This window comes from Oryctolagus cuniculus, chromosome 14 (assembly GCF_051225735.1).
Source record: "Oryctolagus cuniculus isolate XC-2025 breed Fujian yellow rabbit chromosome 14, ASM5122573v1, whole genome shotgun sequence".
NCBI lineage: Eukaryota > Metazoa > Chordata > Mammalia > Lagomorpha > Leporidae > Oryctolagus > Oryctolagus cuniculus.
Window position 1 is genome coordinate 9,947,292 of NC_142880.1, and position 8,710 is coordinate 9,956,001.

The window sequence follows — 8,710 nt, forward strand, 5'->3', positions numbered from 1 at the left end:
CTGCCTTCCAGGGTACACATTAGCAAGGATCTGGAACTGAGACAGAGTGGTACTCAAATCCGGGCACTCTGAAATAGGACGCAGGTGTCCCAGGTACTGGCTTGACCACTGCACCAAATGCCCACCCCGGCTTGACCACTGGCTTCTTACCCACCATGCAGGTATGTGAGGAAACAGAGTATTGGCACAAAGAAATGGCTGCTGCTGTCTAAGTACTAACCTGAGTGTATGCTGTGTGGCCACCATGCCGCAATCACAGAGTACCCAACATGAGGTCACTTGAAAATAATAGAAACGCAGTTCTGGAAGTTGGGAAGCCCAATATCAAGACATTGGCAGGTTCTGTATCTGAGGGGGTCAGCTCTCTGCTTCCTGGTGGCACCTTGTTATTGTGGAGGGCCAAACACTGTATCCTCGTTCAGCAAAAAAGAAAAGATGACAAATGTGCTCTCAAAAGTCCTTTTATAAGGGCAGTAATCTCACCCGTGAGTCCTCATGACCTAATCACCACCCAAAGATGCCTTCTCAGTGCTACCACCCAGGATCAAGTGACAGCATAGGAATTTTGGAGGGACACAGTCATCCACCACAGTGGATCCTGAGATCAGATGAGATCCGGAGGTCAGATGGGTGGTGTGTTGACAAGGATGGGAGAAGTTGAAGCCTTGTGTGGTATTTGGTAGGGGTATAAAATAGCACAGACTCTGTGGAAAACAGTGTGAAGCTTCCTTCAAAAATTTAAAATGGAACCACCATAGGACCCAACAGTCAGTCTCTGGGCATTTATCCAAAAGAACTGAACTCAGGATCTCAAAGAGATGTGTGCACCCCCTGTTCATTGCAGCATTATTCACAGTAACCAAAGTATGGAAACAATGCCCATCACCAAATCAATAAAGAAAAATCATATATTCATACACAGAATTGTATTCACCCTTAAAGAAAAAGGGAATTTCTCTATTTGTGACCAAACAGATGAACCTGGAGGACATTATGCTAAGAGAAATAAGCCATTCTGAAGAACAAATCTTTCCTGAAACTACTTATAAGAGAATGTAAAATAGTCAAACTTAGCGGAATATAATTGTGGTTTGCAGGAGTGTGGGGCAAGGGTGAGTTGTTGAATGTATGTGAAGTTTCAGTTACACAAAGTGAATGAGTCCTACGGACCTGCTACACAACTTAGTGCTATAGTTAGCAAAACTGCATTGTGCACTCCAACATTTAAGAGTATAGATCTCATGCTAATTGGTAAAACAACAACAAAGAGGTGCACAGTGATGTTTGGAGGTGATAGGTCTCTGTCACCGTGTGCTGGTATTCGGGTGTAGTTTGGCCTCAAAGGTCCACGTACTGGAAGTCTGCTCCTCAGTGTACTGGTATTGAGATGGGGGGAACTTGAAGAAGTGAGGTATGAAGTCTTCATGACACTGGGTCTCTGTCCTCAAGGGATTAGGGTAGCTCTCGTGGAACTCTGAATTCTTGAAAGAATAAGTTAGCACGAGTGAACCAGATCCTTGGAATGCTCTTTGGCTTCCTGCCTTTTGCTGTGGTCTCTTGCTCTTACCTGCACTCTTACCATGGGATCCTCACAAAAGCCTCTGCCTTATTTGGCTTGCAAAACAGTGAGCTAAATAAACCTTTTCGTAAGCACCAAGTTTTAGATATTTTGTTGTAATGGAAAACCAACTAACGCATCTTGGTTATGGCAGTTGTGTCATGGGTATCTGTGTGCGTCCAAACTCATCAAGTTGGATACGATGAAGATGTGCAGGTGTTTATATATCAATTTTATCTTAATAAGCCAGAATAAACAGAGACAGAGAAGAAGAAAAAATGCTACTGTCAGTTTCTTGGAGGACTGTGAGAGAAAGTCAGGGTGGGAAAGTGAACCATTAAAACAGTGTTCTGTGAGATAGACCAAAAGTGAATACTCTTGTGTGAGGCAGGGGTCATGCCATGGTGTCTGAGGATCCACACAGATGTGAATCACTTCCTTAATCTGAAGAGGCTCCTAAGCTGATGATGGCTTAGCTCCCTTTATGCTATTCTTGTAAATCTTTCCAGCCTCTATGCTTGGAAAGGGGCCTCCAAAGAGAATTTGCCAAGCAAGCCCTTTAGTGGAAATTGGAAAGAAGGAAGAACTGAAATGTGTTTCTGGAATAAAAGCACAAAGCAGAAAAATAATGGACAACTCAGTTATTTTGGCAGCAATGTGCTAGAACACATTAAATTGATTTAGAAGATTCTCTTAAACTTGGTATTTTAGGATTCTATAGGGAAACAGGATCAATAGATAGATAGATACATAGATATTAGATTGGCTCACATAATCACAGAAACAGACAAAGTTCCATAAAGGCCATTTACAAAATACAGAAATGGGGAAGACCAGAGTGTGGCTCAGTCAAAGACCAAAAGCATAGCAGCCCAAGGAAGGCTCCTTATGCAAATCCCAAGTCCACGGGTCAAAGAACCTGGGGTCTGATGTCCAAGGACATGCAGCAGAAAATGCACCTGCTCTGGGAGGAAGAGCCAGAGAGAGAGAGCAGTTGTATTTTTGCCCTGTCTCTGCTTTCTATCCAGGGCCCTAGCCTATTGAATGATGCCCCTGCAGATGGAGGGATGGAGTCCACTCCTTCTCTGACCCCTGTGCCAATCTTCTCTAGAGACACCTATAAGTAATGATTCATCAATTCTCTTCATCCAGTCAAGGTGACACTCATAACCATCACACTTGGTGGATTCTGTTATTTCTATCATTTACTGTGTCCTAGATGTCACCATATAACAATAAAACATATCTAATGAAAGCATGTTTGTTGTTTTTATAGGGAACAAGAAAAGCCCATTAAGAAAGTGGTGGTAGGGAAGAGGAAAAAGGAAAACTGGTTCTGCAAAACTCTTCTTATATCGTGATTTTAAAAATAACACAAGCAGTCATTGAATCTGAGATTGTTCCTGAGACCTAGCAAAGGAAAGATCCCTTTGGTAAACACGTAGTTCACATTTTACCTTGAAAAGGAAATACTGTTTCTATCATCCATGTGGACAAAAGGATGGACAAACTGCATCAGGAGTTTGCACTAGAATAATGCATTTCTCTGTACTCATTACCTGAACTACACTGTAACTCCTTCAGGGGCAAAGACTGATCTTATTCACATTTGTCTTCCTATGGCCCTGCATGGTGGCTGACATACATAGTTACTTATTAAAATCAATGCCAAACAAATGAATGATTTATTTAATTTATTACTTACCGTCTTCTTTAAGTTTCAGACTTACAATTTTAGCAAAGGGACAAAATGTTTGTAGAATTCTTATGTGTATATGCTAAAAAAAAAAAAAAAAAAAAAAAACTAGAGTTGATACCTGAGTCTTGTTCAATGAATGTGAGAAATAAGGAAATGGACCTTTAGGCAGAGATACAGAATCTTTGAAGGTAGGGGAGATGAGAGGTGAATTGTAGAACTTAAGTGCGTGGTAGGTGACCTGAGGCCACAAAGACCAGACCACATGTAACAACTGAATGCCATGTGAGGTAGCCTATAGATTTTCATCAATGGGTCATGGGAAGCCAGAGAACGCTTGTAAGAATACAAGTGGGATGGGGGATCTGACTTGTATCTGTAAATCTGGCACAGATTTCAATGAAGAACTAACCAGGAACTAGAAAAGAAGCAGGCTGTGATGCTATTGCAATGGTTCAGGAAAATGAACAGGGAAAACCAAACCAAGAAACAGATGAGGCACAATGCATCCCATGCTTAATTGTCGAATTCCAAAGACTGATGGATATTAAGTGGAGCGTTTAAGATACTCAAGGAAGCCTCCAGGTTTTCTGCCAGGGGAACCACTAATTCTCTCTTTACTGGGGTGAGGGAGAATGTAGGAGGAAAGGCCCAGGCCAGCACGGGACATGTTTAGGAAGGTGTTCCCTGGACAGTTAGATATGGCAACTGCAGCTCTGGGAGAGGCCAGTGCTGAACGTGAATTTGAGATCTGTCAGCTGAGAGTTACAAGGTGAGCCAAGGAGGAGAAGGTCATCCTGGGAGGGAGGTGTGGAGTTGGAAGAAGGAAGCCTGAACCAAGGAACCAGACCAGGGAGCCAGAGCTGAAGAGGAAACAGGAAACAGAAAACAGGAAAGAGGGAGAGAGAGGGAGAGAGGGGATGAGGGAGAGATGGAGAGAGGGGGAGAGGGGGAGAGGGGGAGAGGGGAGAGAGGGAGAGAGGGGGAGAGGAGAGAGAGGGGGAGAGGGGAGAGAGGGAGAGAGGGGGAGAGGGGGAGAGGGGGGAAGGGGAGAGGAGAGGGAGAGAGGGAGAGGGGAAGAGAGGGAGAGGGGGAGGGGGAGAGGAGGAGAGGGAGAGGGGGGAAAGGGGGAGGGGGGAGAGGGGGAAAGGGGGAGGGGGGAGAGGGGGAGAGGGGAAGAGGGGAAGAGGGGGGAGAGGGGGAGAGGGGAAGAGGGAAGAGTGACAAAAGCCAAAGGAAGCCAAAATTCAATGAATCCTTCAGTTGTGTGTCACTATAAGATGATTGAAAAAGACCAAACAAACAAACCAAAAACCACCATTGGACTGGAAGAGGTGCCGCTGCAGTGTGAATTGGGAAGCCGGGTAGGAGGTAAAAGGAGCTGGTGGAGCTCAGGCCGACTCGGTGAAAAGAAAGAGGCAGTAGGGCTCTTCAGCATGAGAAGGGGCCAGACTCCCAGAACACTCATGTTCTCTGTCTCTTGTTCTGCTTCCTGTCCAAAGCAGTCTTTGATGATAACTCCTTATCTTCCCACCCACTCACTCTCTCCAGATCCTGTCTCCAGGTTCAGATTCAGCCCCTTTCTATGAGTGCCCTTATCTCGCTCTCTTTTGCCTTCTCCTCTGAGCCTGAGCTAAGAAAACCTGAGGTCCCCCCAGTGCTGAACATGTGTGGAAGTCAGGATTAAGTTTAGGGGTCAAAAGGACACAGATGTGTCAGCTACTGAGGAAATGATGTTTTCCCATCGTCACCAGATATAAACAAATAGTTGTAGCCCTTTGAATTCAAAAGAACTATTAACTTCACAGAATTGAGGTGGGTGTTTGGCCTAGTCATTGAGAAGCTAACATCTGAGGTAGGAGTGCCTGCGTTCTGTGTTGGGCTCAATCTTCTACTGGCAGACAGCACCTGGGAGCCAGCAGGTGATAGCTCAAGTGGTTGGGTCCCTGGGGTGTGCAGGAGAGACCTGGATTGAGTTTCTAGCTCCCTTCTGCAGCCCCAAGCCCAGCCGCGGCCATTGCAGGCATTTGGGTAGGAAACCAGCAGATGGGAGCTGTCTCTGCCTCTCCAAACACACACACACACACACACACACACACACACATAATTTCATCGAATTCTTCACCCAAACATGCTGCAAGCTTAAATTACTTTTATTTTTCTTATTTTGACTTCCTTTTGCCTCTGACATCTTATTTTTTTTAAACTGATTTTCTTGGCCTCTCTCTTTCTGTTGGGTATTTCCTAAAGGTCTTGCAATTCCCAGCTGACATTATAAAATTTTTTATTAGATGAGAAACTCTGCTGAGGCCTTCCCTTTGCAGCCCCCATTTCCAAATGTAATTTCCTTTTAAAGGACCAGTCTCACAAAAGATGTCATTGATCTCCTTTGTAAGCTACAGCTTTTGAAAAAAATTGCTTTTAAATATCCGCACTTTTCATGTATAGCAATTTGTGTATTTTCAACTGGCTCAGCATAACTAAAAGTATCAAAAATCACAATAGAACTGGCTTTTTGCTCAGTGCCACTGCCCATTTTTGCAGTCATACAAGTCAACCTATGCCTGTCTCTGAAACATTTCCAAGTGGCTCAGTCCAAAACCATCCTCTGCCAAACACATGGTGGTGCCTTGGCCGCTGGAGAAACAGACAAATGCAAACTCAAGCCAATAGAAGGGCCTCTGTTCTCCCGCCCCACGCTCTGCCTGCCAGGCTGCCCAAGGAGCCTCGCAGCAGACACAGCCCAGGCAGGAAGTCCTCTGTCTGCACATCTTGAGGCCTTGCCATTGTTGCAGTTCTAGAAGCCCACACATGCATTTTTTTACCTGTGTTTCTAAAATTCAAGTGATCTTGAGGGGAGGGGAGAGGGAGTGGGAAAGGGGAGGGTTGTGGGTGGGAGGGACGGTATTGGGGGGAAGCCATTGTAATCCATAAGTCGTACTTTGGAAATTTATATTCATTAAATAAAAGTTAAAAAAAAAAAAAAAAATTCAAGTGATCTAAGGAAGCGAGGTAGACGGAGCTGTTAGTAATTTATCCCTCTAAGTTCCCGGTGTTTATTTCCTTTGATTTAGGGGTGTCAGCGTGCCTTTCCCAATAATTAACAAACCAAAAGGAACATCCAGGGCCAGCACCCTCCGGCTCCTATTTCTTGTCCAACAGCACCACCTCGTGGTTATTCTGTGTCCCTAATGGCGACCAGAGATTGAAGTTCTGTGTTTTACCTTATAGCCACAACTCAAGTGGAAACCACCCCCCAACTACCATGTAAATGTGATCATTTCCTAGTAAAGCTGTGTACATTCTCCTGACTCCAGCCTTCACTGCTGCAGGCTCACTCTGTGCTCCTTGGAACGCCTCCCACATCCCTTTCTGTACAGGCAGTGCCACAGGGCTGTGTGGGGAACAAATCCTGCCTCATCTGGTTCACTACTCTAACGACAAGGTAGTTAATGATGATGATAAGTTACTTGTCTTCTTAACCCTTCCTAGAAGTCAGTATCAGTCATGGAAATATAGGTAATGAATGTCTCATCGTGTCTTAAAATTTAATAGGCTAAAACACAGTTTCTCGTCTTTTCTTCACATGAGAATCTGTAGCTGCATTCATTCTAAAGTCCTGATTTAGAATCTTAGACACACACTGGTTCCTACCACCGGGTCTTTTCCCTCTTTGGCATAGGGGCCCAGCCACGTACGTCTTCCTTGCCGCAGCCTTGCCGTTCCCTTTCCTGCTCCGTGAAAGCTCTGGTTCAGTTTTTGTTCTGGATCTGTGGAGGTTCCCACCGTGTTTCTAGGCCACCTCTTCACAAGCAGATCCTGGCTCTTTTGTTCCTCCTTGAATGCCAAATTAAAACTGAAGTTCAGAATAACAAGTGCTTCTAAAATAGTTAACGTCATCAACCTTTCCTTCAAAACCTCCCAGATAGAGGTAAATATTTAGGTATAAGATGTCCAGCATCACTTTATAACAGCATAAGACTAAAATCAAAACAAGTGTCCAGCCAGCAGGAAGATGAACGCCTCCACTTACAGCAATGGATAAATAAGTGAACATTCAAACAGTAGAACATTAAGCAACTATTAAGAATCCTGTTTTTAAACAGAAGTTAATAAGTCAACAGAGCCAAATATAACAATTCATATTCAATACGACCCTTTTATGAAGTATATGTGCAAAGATCAGAAAAATAGGCACACAATGTTCCTAGGGTAATGAGTCCTTTAAAATATTTTCTTGTTTTATTTATTTTCATTTTTTAAATGGTTTTATTTTTTATTTTTGTTAAGCTGTCTCTTGGCACTTGAGGATAAAACTGGCAAATAGGAAGCCCTCAGCACTGAAGACATAATGTCAAGAGACCTGGAGCTCTTTACAGACCTCTGGCTCTGTAAATAACAGACTATTTTCCTACCCTTTCCTTTATGGTGATGATTTTTAGTAAGGATTTTTAATAAAATAATAAATGTATTTAATTATGGTCCTGAGTTAAATCAGCATTTGCTTCTGAATTAAAACCAATCAGGCCGGCGCCACGGCTCAGTAGGCTAATCCTCCGCCTTGCGGCACCGGCACACCGGGTTCTAGTCCTGGTCAGGGCGCCGGATTCTGTCCCGGTTGCCCCTCTTCCAGGCCAGCTCTCTGCTATGGCCAGGCAGTGCAGTGGAGGATGGCCCAAGTCCTTGGACCCTGCACCCCATGGGAGACCAGGAGAAATACCTGGCTCCTGCCATCAGATCAGCGCGGTGCACCGGCCGTGGCGGCTATTGGAGGATGAACCAACGGCAAAGGAAGACCTTTCTCTCTGTCTCTCTCTCTCACTGTCCACTCTGCCTGTCCAAAAAAAAAAAAAAAGTGAATACAAAAAATTAAAAAAAAAAAACATCAGTTCACAACCTTTTTTTAAAGATTTATTTATTTATCTATTAGAAAGAGAATAAGTGAGTTATCTCCCATCTGCTGGGTCACTCCCCAAATGCCCACAACCACTAGGTCTGGTCAGGCTGAAGCCAGGAGCCAGGACTTGGCATCCACTGCCTTCCAGGAAGCAGAGGAGCCAGGACCCACATCAGCACTCTAAGATGAAATGAAGGCATCCAAAGCAGTGACTTAACCTCCTGTGCCGTAACGCCCACTGCTAATTTTGAAATTTTAATTTCTTTATTTGTTTTTAAGATTTATTTATTTACTTAAAAGAGTTACAGCAGGAGAGAGGAGAGACACAGGGAAAGAGAAGACAGATCTTCTGTCTGTTCACTCCCCAAATGACCACAACGACCAGGACTGGGTTGGGCCAAAGTCAGGAACCAGGCGCTTTATCCAGGTCTCCCACATGGGTGCAGGGGTCCAAGCACTTGAGCCATCCTCTGCTGCTTTCCCAGGTGCATTAGCCAAGGGCTGGATCAGAATTGGAGCAGCCAGGACTCAAACTGGCGCCCATATGGATGCTGTCACT

The 8,710-nt window shown here is 44.5% G+C and overlaps 1 non-coding gene across 1 annotated transcript; it reads right to left on the reverse strand.

Moving 5' to 3' along the window:
- Positions 1-7,544: 7,544 nt before the first annotated feature.
- On the reverse strand, positions 7,545-7,657 carry LOC127492880 (small nucleolar RNA SNORA57). Its single transcript, XR_007922709.3, has one exon. It is a non-coding gene; the product is annotated as a small nucleolar RNA SNORA57 (small nucleolar RNA).
- Positions 7,658-8,710: the final 1,053 nt, after the last annotated feature.